The 13,613-nt window shown below is 35.4% G+C and overlaps 1 long non-coding RNA gene across 4 annotated transcripts; it reads right to left on the reverse strand.

The window, feature by feature from the left end:
- Positions 1–537: 537 nt before the first annotated feature.
- On the reverse strand, positions 538–3,930 carry LOC139847833 (uncharacterized). Of its 4 annotated transcripts, XR_011759715.1 has the most exons (5): positions 3,627–3,930; positions 3,441–3,540; positions 2,968–2,997; positions 2,518–2,610; positions 538–888 (listed from the first exon to the last, which is right to left on the reverse strand). It is a non-coding gene; the product is annotated as an uncharacterized lncRNA (long non-coding RNA). The 4 variants fall into 4 exon arrangements; XR_011759717.1 differs by lacking the exon at positions 2,518–2,610; XR_011759714.1 differs by lacking the exon at positions 538–888 and having other exon boundaries at positions 2,000–2,610.
- Between the last annotated feature and the right edge of the window lie 9,683 nt (positions 3,931–13,613).

Here is a 13,613-nt window from a genome sequence, read left to right on the forward strand (position 1 = left end):
CATAGAGGCTATACCAACCCAAACTCTAAAGATCTTGAACTAAAGTGCACCTAAATAATAAGTGGATAAAACTAAAACTATTGACTGAAGTATGTTAATATTTTCTTAATTATTTTAAGTGTTTCAAATGGTACTTAAACTTGATAATTTTTATAAAACAACCTTTAAAGTCGTCGTTAAAATGATATTTTCTACAACTGTCGCTAAGTCAACGCATAATTACCGGATATAACACTTCAATACATTCCTAATGGATGTCGTTATAAAAATTCTAAACTTAAATAGACTTGGGGTCTACTTTTTTTTTCAACTTGATTATTCCATAGTTAATTTCTGGAATTGAATTTTGTAGTATTTAACATTTGACATTCTTAATTCTTAATTATAACTAGTAAAAAGACCCGTGAAATCACGGGTTTATTAAATGACAAACATTTAAATAGAATAGTTTAGATATACAAAGTGTTCACTTCAACGGTTCACGATATAAATAAAAGTCTTGCGTATTGAACTTTCGATTCGAAATTAGTCGTAACAATTGATGTAACAATTTCAGGGCTACTCTTTACTCATTTTCTTAGGAAGCGTTATAGCTAACATTGAAGCAATCGCACCTCCAATCGCATCAATAATAATATATTCAAACCAATTCCTTTCTTAAAAGGTATGTATGATACTTGACAGATACAGAGAAATAAAATTGAACTACCTAAGAACATCTTGTTTAACTTACATTACATTTCATTTGTGCTTTCATGATTGAGGTTCGCATTTCCCTTTAAGGATGACCCGACCGTTCCACTTGGGTTTATCGAGAGCTCTGATCGCTGCATCGGCTTCTTTGTCTCTTTCTATGTTATAAAACCGAATCCATGAGACTCCCCTGACCTATTCATACATTAATATTCGAAATCACAAAGTTTAAGTGCATATAAGACTGCTTACAACCATGACACCTATCAAAGATAGACACTTGTGCCACATCAGCGCCACCTCAGCAACTTCTTCCTAAGACTTAACCAATCACACTCCCTAGTATCCATGACATACCCTTTTACCATCAAATGGACCCATCTAAATTAATTAATTAATACAATGTACCACTTTTAATGGGTAATGTACAACAAAATAATGCAAATAATCCGTGATAGAATATGCTTGGGAACGACATGTTGGGGGACGGCCATTCAAGGGGGCTCCAACGACATGTTCTAGCAATGGAGTCTTTCTTTGACACCTCCAATGGAGCTCCAACGACGTACCTTTGTGAGTAGTCTAATGTTTTAGTACACACACAGTTTGTAGATAGAGATGCAAGACTAATATAATTTGTCAGGGTTTGAGAAATATAGTCATTCATTCACACAATTTTCCTTTTAACACTTGTTGAGTGATTCATCAAAGAAAGATTCAGAAACACACAAGACAAAGTAAATATTCAGTGATTTGAACAGTGCAATATTCAAGCATTGTACAGACACATTGCTGTAACATCACTACTTCATATCATCAATTTGTCAACTTATTTGCAGTGTACATTAGATCGTGTTTCTAAAATAAAAAGGAAAATGATCCCACCAAGAACAAACAAATCAATCACTAAACCAAATCAAAGACCTCCACATTGCACACACCAACAAAAATCCTAACTAAAATACAAACCAATTTGTCTAAGTTAGCTAACAATTGACACATCTTCTAAGGGCTTAATATAAACTACATATGATTTACTTAAATTCTCTATGGAAAAATTGTGACCCATTTTTGGTCTTTACATCTTTGAATTTCATAATCTCACTAACTACAACAACAACAACAACAACAACATTACCCAATTCCACTAAAGTGGAGTATGGGGGAGGTTAGATGTAGACAGTCCTTTCCTCTACCCTAAAGTAAAAGGGAAGTCATTCTTCTACCCAGGATACCTATCGGTCCCCAGGTAGAGGAAGTCGTACCTCCCTATTCTGTAGAGCAGAGAGGTTGCTTCCTAGGGTCACGGTGTTCAAACTTCATTTCTGGCCCTATACTAAATGATGGCATGATGGCATTTAAACAACTAAAACTACCTACCGCATATGTATTAAAGAGACGTGCAAAGCAAAATCTACCTGCTTGAGTTCATACAAAGACATAGCTTTTAGCAATTAACAACATCAAACCTCATCTCTTCTACTTTCAGATTGTTTTAACACTTAATCCTACTTTACAAATACTACTATAGGACATAACTGAAAAAAAAGGCTTAATGAATAAGTTACTCAACTCCCCTATTAGGTAGGTCCATGTTACATAACTTTTTTTTTTTTTAAAAGTGTTCTAGTGAATATAGATATTGCATGATCCTACATCTCTACTATATTGACCATATCTTAATACCAATATAAGGATTCCTGATCTGATGGGTCTGTTAATAGACTAAATTCAGAACTGTAGTGTGGTATCTACTGCTTCAGACATTCATAAAGTCACACCAGGTAAAATGTTTTCAGGTTATATAAATAAAATGGAATATACCACATTATTCAAGTTGGTAAAAGTATATTATCTTCACAGCCATTCATAGTAAGCGTTTTTTCACTACTTGTTCAACCATTTGAAATGTAGTACCTGCAGAAGCACACCGATGGCAAGCAATGAAACCAAGCTTACTACAGTAACATACAACAAATGCAGCAACAATTGCCATTGAAAACGTGGTTCTCACTTTCAGTATGTAGTCAAAGGAAGTATTACCATAATAATTCTTATTAGTAAAATATGAGTTTATCTGTTTTGGTCATGTTATAAAAAAAAAAGTTGTTCGATCAAAGTTTGTTACTACAAACTGTGGTAACATGCTCTTTAATACTTGACGCGTCAGGTTTTTTTTACCATTAACAATATGTATATCGAAATATTTGATACTCTAAAACTGAAGTAAAAACATTTTTTCAGAAAAAAATAAACAAAGATTCAGATGAATACCTTAGGTAGACACCAGCAGAATACCACGATCTAAGCAAAACAAACAATTGAAGCCAATGTAAGTGTTACGAAGGGAAAAAAACTCAGCAACTCTAGTCACATATGTATAAAGTTTGTTAGTATTCGAGATGACTATCGATACGAACAAATTATCCAGTTAAACTGTATATCGAATAGTAGTCATATCTCAATCCTAAAGCAAAATTGAACCCACAATCTTAAGTAATCTTTTTTAAGTAGAAGAATTTGAAGCCTCAATCTTAAGTACTTTTAATAAAATTAATTATGTATCCAAAATCATGATGAAACCAAACCAAAAAAAATCATCAAATCAAGTTAAGCAATCAATTTGTAGGAACCTAAAAGACCAATTATATATTAGGAACGATTACTACTTTGCTGATGAAGTATATTTTATCTTGCATATGATACTAATGTACAATTTGCAGATTATACAGAAAAAAAAATCATACCAACAAATCCCCAAAGTCAAATCCAGAAAGCTTATTACGAAATTCTTCTGGATTATGGCCCAAAAAACTCGAATCAACCCACCAATGCCATCCAAATCCGCTGTAAATAAAAAGATATTCGAATCATATATACAGTAACTTATAGATAAAAGGAAAAAAACTATATTTTGTATATTATTTACCTACATCTTTTGATAAGGGTTTCAAAATTCCCGTTCTAATTCCAGTTGAAAGATTGAAAGATGAACGATTTGGGGATTTTTAATCTTTGTACAGAGGTTCGATTCGTGCTTCAGGTGGCTCGATCGACAGAAGAAATAACTCGATCAGAGGACAACGACGGAGTTCGTCACCATCGTCAGATGTCGGAGGTCGATTCATGCTTCAGCGACGGTGTTTGGAATCATGATACCGTAGTATTGATTTCGAAAGAATATTTTGAGGATCCAGATGTATATAGATGGTTAGAATTCAAGAGAAAAAGAGAGTTTTAAATTAGGGTTACACAATATAATAAACATCCGGTTCAAGATAAAGAGAAAGAGTATTTTTATTGTTAATTTTTTTTAAAGTTAATTAATTAATTAAATGATTAATGATTCACTTAAGTTGCTTAGAATTTTTTGTTTTTTTTTTAGTGAATGAAAAAATTTATTTATGATGTCATCATTATAGGATTTTAATAGAAACTATAGATAGATAGATATATAGATAGATTATAATTATTTAGGACACACGATTATTTTCAAAAATCAAACACAAAGCCCTTGATAATTTTAAAATGCCTTGCACTCCCATTATTTTTGACCTCATATAGTGTTTTGGGGCATAACTATTACGAAGCATAAGAGCACTGGAAGTGGTGATCGATGTGACGCTCCGTACAAAACCATCGTGTACGATTCGTCAACAACAGGATCTTTACACGGTTGAATACTACATGATGTTTGAAAACCAGTTTACATTCATAAAAAGATAGCGTTTTACAAAAGATAACTTGCATCCTACGAATAGGAGCATAAACATAAGTATTTGACCCTAAGGTCGTTACAAAGTCATTGTTTGAAATTAACATAAACTACGAATGCAACAGAAAAGTTCCATGAATGAGACATCTCTAGTAATGCAGCGGATAACTAATACAACAGGTCCTTAACAGCAAGACAACAATCTAACAGCGGAAGCAAGAAACCTCTAGGCACCTGAGAAATACACGCTTAAAAGTCAACACGAATGTTGGTGAGCTATAGTTTAAGTTGTAACAGTAACGTAAGGTAGGCCACAAGATTTCAGTGTAACAAAACAGTATGAAAAGTATATGTATAACCGTGGGCACCCGGTAACTAGACTTAACGTTTATAACCCCCTGAAAGTACACTTGGCGAGTGCGTATGTTCACGAAGTATTAAACACCCGTTAAATGCTAGCGCGACTAGCCCGAGTGGGGATGTCAAACCCTATGGATCCATATCTAAGATTCGAGTTCACCGGTTCAAAAACCAATGACTAAACGTTACCGTGCTAAGGGGAATGTTTATGCCGTTGTATAACCCACACACATATAAAGTTTAAGTACTAGTGCCTAACATGTAAAACGTAAAAAGCGCATGTATTCTCAGTCCCAAAAATAGTAAAAGTGGTAAAAATGGATGCTATAACTCACAGTGATAAAAGCGGTAAAGTCGGTAATGAAAGTACGCAAGTAGTAAGTCGGTCCGAAAGGTCGGTAATCAAATGTTACTAGGTCAGTAGGTTGTCTTTATAAATTCTAATAGTGCATAAAATAAGTTTAAGTGTCATCATCATCATCGTTCATCATCATAAAAGCTAAGTAAGTTTGACAAGAATAGAGATCGAAACAATATGCTGACTTCGGTCAGCTTCTACGAACTCTACGTAAATCGAAAAGACGCATAGTCAGTGGCTATGGCTCCGTATATGAGTCCCCTAACCGCTGACCAATTTTCAGAACCTAACTCGTCTTCGTTTGACCGTGGCGATAGTTTAAGTGCGAGTAGGTCCGAATTTTCAGCACAACGTTACAAAGGAGTATTGACTTTCGGAAGGCCATAGATCCTAAACCGTAACTCGGATTAAGACGAGGTCTAAATGGAAAATCATATAATCGAAACAAACTAACTGAAAATCAACTTTACAGTAGCCCAGGTTGTAACGACCCGACTTTTTCGACTTGCTTTCGTGCCTTGTATTTTTGCGAAACTGCGATTTTGTGCGTACTGTGTTACTTTATACTCTGGAAACTTGATATACATTGTTTACTTTCAATTATATGTTAAAACGTGCCTTAGAGTACGTAGGATACTTAACTTGTTCACCGGATGCTTTTATAACCATTAGCGTTACTTGACGTTTCGATTAAACCGCGAACTGCGCGCACGTTTAACTTTTGTCGTAACCGGAATATTATGACTGCGAAATATTAATTATTATTTTATAATAATAATTACCTGAGTTTTTGGATGCTTAATTTTAACTAATTATTTACTAGATCACAATAGTTAGTTTTGTTGGACTTTCTACCTTATTGGACCTTAGCCCACCCTACACTAGCTAGTGGTCCAATTAATTAGCCCAAGTGTTATTACTAGTGACCCATAATAAATAAAATAAATTAATTAATGATTCATACAAGCATTTAGATAAGGATTATCCATATTGTTACATGGGATTCTAGCATAAGTACATGTTTTAGACAACCACTAACCAAAAAGCAAAATGGTGTCTCCCCCTCCCCCCTTTGAAAATCATGGCCAAGAGGCCCTTCCACCTCATCAATCCATGTCAAAATTTTTGCTTATAAATACTAGCCAATTTCCCTCATTCAAACACTAGCTCTCATTTGGTTTTCACATACAATTGTTCTTTCTTTCTTTCCTTTCTAGTATTACTTATAAGTTTTCTCTTTTTCTTCTTCTTTTCCCTTCCAATTTCGTGTATCATCATCATTATTTCATGAAGATCAAGTTCCTTTAACTTGATCTTGATTATATCTTGTTGATTCAAGCATGAATCCTTCAAGAACATGGAAGATTCAAGCTTTCTAGCTTTGAATCTTCACCAACTTTGTAGATCTACTTCTTTTATGCTTTAATCTTGTTATTTTATGATAAAGATTCAAACTTTTATTTGTAATCTTCATGTATCTTCAAGATCCAAGCTTTATGCTTCAAGATCTTCAAGAACAACCAAGATGCAAGCTTTCTAGCTTGAATCTTCATATCTTGTTGTTGGATCTAAGTTTTCTAGCTTATGATCTTGTTGTTTTGTTATAAAGATCAAAACTTGTGTTTATGGTCTTCATGAAACTTAAAGATCCAAACTTTATGCTTCAAGATCTTCAAGAACACTAAAGGTTCAAGCTTTCTAGCTTTGTGACCTTATAAATTGTGTGAAAGGGATCCAAGCTCTCTAGCTTAGGGTTCCATCACTTCATTTGACTTAGATCATGTTTACACCAATCAAGCAAGTATAAACATAATCTAAGTCAAATGAAGTGATGGAACCCTAAGCTAGAGCGCTTGGATCCCTTTCACACAATTTATAAGGTCACAAAGCTAGAAAGCTTGAACCTTTAGTGTTCTTGAAGACCTTGAAGCATAAAGCTTGGATCTTTAAGTTTCATGAAGACCATAAACACAAGTTTTGATCTTTATAACAAAACAACAAGATCATAAGCTAGAAAACTTAGATCCAACAACAAGATATGAAGATTCAAGCTAGAAAGCTTGCATCTTGGTTGTTCTTAAAGATCTTGAAGCATAAAGCTTGGATCTTTAAGATATATGAAGATAACAAACAAAAGTTTGAATCTTTTTAACAAAACAACAAGATTAAAGTAAGAAAAATATAGATCTACAAAGTTGGTGAAGATTCAAAGCTAGAAAGCTTGAATCTTCCATGTTCTTGAAGGATTCATGCTTGAATCAACAAATATAATCAAGATCAAGGCTAAAGAGCTTGATCTTCCATGATGCTGATGATATGCCACGAAAATGATGAAGGAAAAGAAGAAGAAAAAGAAAATGTGATGACCCGAAAATTTCTGACCAAATTTAAACTTAATCTTTGTATGATTAACATTTCTGACACGATAAGCAAAGTCTGTAAAACTGAATCTCAAAATTTTTGAACTACTTTTATATATTTAAATACCCTTCGGGTGTTTTTGACGATTCGCGAACAATTATATGTAAATAGATACATATATACTATAACTTGAAAAGGTAACAATGTATTAATTATTTGATACCGTACATTAAACTTATTGGTTTAAATATCTATTTGAATATATATGATAAGTTGAAATATTTATTATTAAAATTTATTTATAAATAACTTCCAATGTATATTTAAAAACCGATTTATGTATATTAAAAAGATATATACATATATATAATTTCAAGTTATTTAGTAAACGATAGTAACATTTTCAAATTGCTACAGTACCCAAAATGCTACAGTGTTTTCGAAAATCCAATTAATTGCTACAGTAACTTTGCTATAGTGGTATAGTTTATGGACGATTTAAGACTATATTTTGACAAAGGTACGATTCACGAAACGTAAAGTACAAGTTTTCTCAGTATACGATAGGACGTTTGAAAAATCGGAACCGGGACATAAGTCGAGTGACGACGTACGACTTATCGGAATGAAAATTACAAGTCAATTATGCATGTGAATTTAATATAATATATAATTAATTATATAAATTAAATATATTATATTAATAATTAAAAAATATGTCGACAAACTAGAAGTTAAAAGATCATGAGCTGGAAATCCATCCCATGCGATCGCATGGGAAATGGTCTTGGAGGCCATGCGATCGCATGGCAGTCCTGGACAGGCCACACCTATAAAGCTCGAGATATCTGCCTCTGTTTTAATTTAAAAATTACTCCGTATTATATTTATTAATTATATTATTATTATTATTATTATTATTATTATTATTATTAAGATTAATATTATTATTAATCTTATTATTATTAGTAGTATTTGTATTATTATTAGTATTATACATAAAATACTACGACGAGGTCATGAGCGTGTCACTTTCAAAATAGTTTTATGAGACGGATAAAGCTAAGGAAATTATGGGTTATTGCCAAGGAGGTTATGGGTAATATTCATGGGTATTATTTGCAAGTCAAACCTAGTGTTATCATCTCCGTTACGTCTACGTACTTTTCTACAATATTGAATCTCAATATTGATATGTAAGTACTTATATTTTATCTTTTATATAATAATTGTGTATCCATGTCTAGTGCTCGAGTATATATATTTATACATACTTGTATGCTAAATTTCCTTGTTAAACAGTTTATGATGTACCATGAATTAAATACATATATTACTGGTAAAAGATATATGATATACATGTTTTTGGAAAGCTGACGAAAAATCAATAACTTTTCATTTAGATATCGAATAATTTCAATGAACGGATTAAAAGATATGAGCAACTGAATTATGATTGAAGTTAATTGAAATTGCTTTTGAATCTACAATTAAGATTTAAACAACTTGTTTATGAGATTGATAAATTGAATTTTTGAATATTACCAACCGAGTAAATGAATCCTTATATAAGGTACGTCTCGTTTTGTTAAACTATTGTCAAAATTGACTTCTTGATACAACATTGGATAACTTTTGTATGTCAATTTTGAGCATTAGGATTGTGATACACTATGATCTGACCTAGCTTGATAGACATTCATTGACCAACATATGTTCTCTAGGTTGAGATCTACGGTTATTTGGTAATCCGTGTTTCGATCACATTTTGGTGAACGACTTTATATGCTGCTAAGGTGAGTTTCATTGATCCCTTTTTAATTGCTTTTGCAATATATATTTTTGGGCTGAGAATACATGCACTTTATTTTAAACGCAATGGATACAAGTACATACTAAATTCTACACTGAGTTTGAACTGAAAATCCCTTAGCTTTGGTAACTGTTAACTGCCAGTTATAAGAACTGGTGGGCGCGAGTAGTAGTATATGGATCCATAGGGCTTGATATCCCCGTCCGAGCTAGAGCACTAGTCTTTTAATGGACGTATGCTATTTGAGAAGCGTACACGTTGGTTTGCGTGAATTATTAAGATGATTATACAAAGGGTACAAATTATATATACGTTAAGTTTAGTTACCAGGGTGCTCAATTTCGTAGAATATTTTGATAAACGTTTCTGGATTGAACAACTGAAATCTTGTGATCCACCTTTATATACAGATTATGCGCAACATTAAAACTATGAACTCACCAACCTTTGTGTTGACACTTGTTAGCATGTTTATTCTCAGGTTTCCTAGAAGTCTTCCGCTGTTTGCTTAGATGTTAAACAAGCTATGTGCATGGAGTCTTACATGACATATTTTTCAAGGAGACGTTGCATTCACCAAATCATCACCATGTATCTTATTTTGACTGCATTGTCAACGGAAATACTGTTGTAAACTATTATTTATGGTGATTGTCTATATGTAGAAATCATCAGATGTCGAAAACCTTTGATTTAAATATTCATTTATGGTGTGCCTTTTCAAAAGAATGCAATGTTTACAAAATGTATCATATAGAGGTCAAATACCTCGCAATGAAATCAATGAATGATGTGTTCGTCCATATGGATTTGGAGCGATTGTCACAGAAAACTTACAAGTAAAACAAGAAAGGAAGGAAAGAAAGAGCAAGTGTGTGTGAAAATCAAATGAGCAAGTGTTTGAATGAGAGGTAAATGGCTAGTATTTATAAGCAAAATTTTGACAAGGATTGATGACATGGAGGCCATATAGGCCGTAGGTTTTGAGGGAGAGGGGAAGAGACACCATTTTGCTTTTTGGTTAGTGGTTGTCTAAAGCATGTACTTATGCTAGAATCTCATGTAAAAATATGGATAATCCTTATCCAAATGCTTGTACGACTCACTAATTAATTTATTTTATTTATTTTATTTATTATGGGTCACTAGTAATAATACTTGGGCTAATTAATTGGGCCACTAGCTAGTGTAGGGTGGGCTAAGGTCCAATAAGGTAGAAAGTCCAACAAGACTAACTATTGTGATCTAGTAAATAATTAAATAAAATTAAGCATCCAAAAACCCAGGTAATTATTATAAAATAATAATTAATATTTCACAGTCATAATTTCCGGTTACGACAAAAGTTAAACGTGCGCGCAGTTCGTGGTTTATTCGAAACGTTAAATAACACTAACGGTTATAAAAGCATCCGGTGAACAAGTTAAGTATCCTACGTACTCTAAGGCACGTTTTAACATATAATTGGAAGTAAACCACGTATATCAAGTTTCCAGAGTATAAAGTAACACAGTACGCACAGATACGCAGTTTCACAAAAATACAAGGCACAAAAGCAAGTCAAAAAAGTCGGGTCGTTACATTACCCACCTGTTATTGGAAATTTCGTCCCGAAATTTAAGCTGAGGCAGGTGTTGGAGTCGGGAAAAGGTGAGGATACTTCTGCATCATTTGATCCTCTCGTTCCCAGGTAAACTCAGGTACACGCTTGGCATTCCATCGAAATCAGACAATTGGAATCTTATTGTGTTTCAAGGTTTTGACCTCACGGTCCATAATTTCGACAGGCTCTTTCACGAAGTGGAGTTTGTCATCAATCGTAAGTTCTTCCAATGGTATGATAAGTCCCGGTGGAGTAAGACACTTCTTCAAATTTGATACATGGAAGGTTGGATGAACAGCAATCAACTGAGTCGGAAGATCCAGCCGATAAGTAACGGGTCCAACACGTTCCAAAATTTCAAAAGGACCAATATATCGCGGGTTTAACTTTCTGCACTTTCCAAAAAGAATTACACCCTTCCAGGGTGCGACCTTCAACATTACTCGGTCACCCACGTTGAATTCGAAGTCTTTATGTTTAAGATCAGCATAACTCTTTTGGCAATCGCGGGCCATCTTAAGTCTCGCCTGAATCTGAGAAATCTTCTCCGTCATTTCATGGACTATCTAGGGTCCGGTGATTTGCACTTCGCCTAACTCGGCCCAACAAATAGGAGAACGGCACTTGCGGCCATACAACGCTTCAAAAGGCGCGGCTTTAATACTCGAATTATAACTGTTGTTGTAAGAGAATTCGGCTAGCGGCAGATGCCTTTCCCAAGACTTTCCGAAGTCAATAACACAGGCACGTAACATGTCCTCTAAAGTCTGAATCGTTCGTTCGCTCTGACCGTCGGTCAGGGGGTGATACGCGGTGCTCATGTCGAGACGAGTTCCCAAGGCTTCTTGCAAAGAACGCCAGAATCTGGAAGCAAAACGGGGATCGCGATCTGAGATAATTGATAGGGGTACACCATGACGAGACACAACTTCTTTGATGTACAGTTGAGCAAGTCTCTCCATTGTATCTGTTTCCTTCATTGCTAGGAAATGAGCAGATTTGGTAAGACGGTCAACGATAACCCAGATTGTATCGTATCCGCCCACCGTCTTTGGTAGCTTCGTGATGAAATCCATCGTAATTGCTTCCCATTTCCATTGTGGGATCTCTGGTTGTTGGAGTAATCCAGATGGCCTCTGATGTTCAGCCTTAACCTTCGAGCAAGTCAAACACCTCCCAACATAAGTTGCAACATCCTTCTTAAGATTTGGCTACTAATACTGTTCCTTGAGATCGTGGCAAATTTTGCCGGCTCCTAGATGAATCGAATATCTCGACTTGTGGGCTTCATCAAGTAAAAGGCTTCGTAAATCTCCATAACGAGGTACCCAAATTCTTCCGGCATAACATCGGAGTCCAGACTCCTTAACCTCGAATTTAGGGACCAGGATGTTCAGGTATTCACGAGATATGTTCTCCTCCTTGAGAGCCTCTTCTTGGGCTACTCTGATCTGGCTATGGAGGTTTGAATGAATGGTGATGTTCAGAGCTCGTACACGAAGAGGTGTCGTTCTCTCTTTTCGACTCAGAGCGTTGGCTACAACATTGGCCTTACCAGGATGGTAACGAAGTTCACAATTATAGTCGTTCAGCGTCTCAATCCATCGTCGTTGTCTCATGTTCAGCTGCTTCTGATCAAAGATGTGCTGGAGGCTTTTGTGATCGGTGAATATGGTACTCTTTGTTCCATAGAGATAGTGTCTCCACAGCTTCAATGCGAAGACAACGGCTCCAAGTTTGAGATCGTGAGTAGTGTAGTTTTCATGAATCTTCAGCTGACGAGATGCATAAGCAATGACCTTCGTTCTTTGCATCAATACACAACCAAAACCATTCTTCGAAGCATCGCAGTACACAACGAAGTCGTCACTGCCTTCGGGAAGAGATAAGATAGGTGCGGTGGTTAACTTCTGCTTCAGGGTTTGAAATGCTGCTTCTTGTTCAGTTTCCCAAACGAACTTCTTTCCTTTGTGAGTCAGTGCAGTCAAAGGACGCGAAATCAATGAAAAACCTTCAATAAACCTTCTGTAGTAACCGGCAAGACCTAGAAATTGGCGGATGTGAGTCGGAGTAGTGGGTGTCTCCCACTTGCTGATAGCTTCAATCTTGGCGGGGTCAACTTTGATACCTTGATCACTCACAATATGACCCAGAAATTGGACTTCCTTCAGCCAAAATTTACACTTGGAGAATTTGGCATAAAGTTGCTCTTGTCTCAAGAGTTCAAGCACTAGTCGGAGATGTTGCTCATGTTCTTCTTCGCTTTTGGAGTAGATGAGGATATTATCTATGAAGACGATAACGAATTTATCCAGATAAGGCTTGGAGACACGATTCATGAGGTCCATGAACACGGCTGGTGCGTTGGTTAATCCGAACGGCATCACGAGACACTCGTAATGACCATAGCGGGTTCTAAACGCAGTCTTCATCACATCACTCTCTTTCACCCTCAACTGGTGGTAACCGGATCGCAAATCGATCTTAGAGTACACGCTCGATCCTTGTAGCTGATCAAAAAGATCGTCAATTCGGGGAAGAGGATATCGATTCTTGATCGTCAATTTGTTGAGTTCGCGGTAGTCGATACACATGCGGAAGGATCTGTCCTTCTTCTTCACGAATAAAACGGGGCGCCCCAAGGCGACGAGCTCGGTTGGATAAACCCTCAGTCGAGCAATTCTTGAAGTTGACTCTGCAATTCTTGCAA

The sequence above is a fragment of the Rutidosis leptorrhynchoides genome, chromosome 5, assembly GCF_046630445.1.
Source record: "Rutidosis leptorrhynchoides isolate AG116_Rl617_1_P2 chromosome 5, CSIRO_AGI_Rlap_v1, whole genome shotgun sequence".
Lineage (NCBI taxonomy): Eukaryota > Viridiplantae > Streptophyta > Magnoliopsida > Asterales > Asteraceae > Rutidosis > Rutidosis leptorrhynchoides.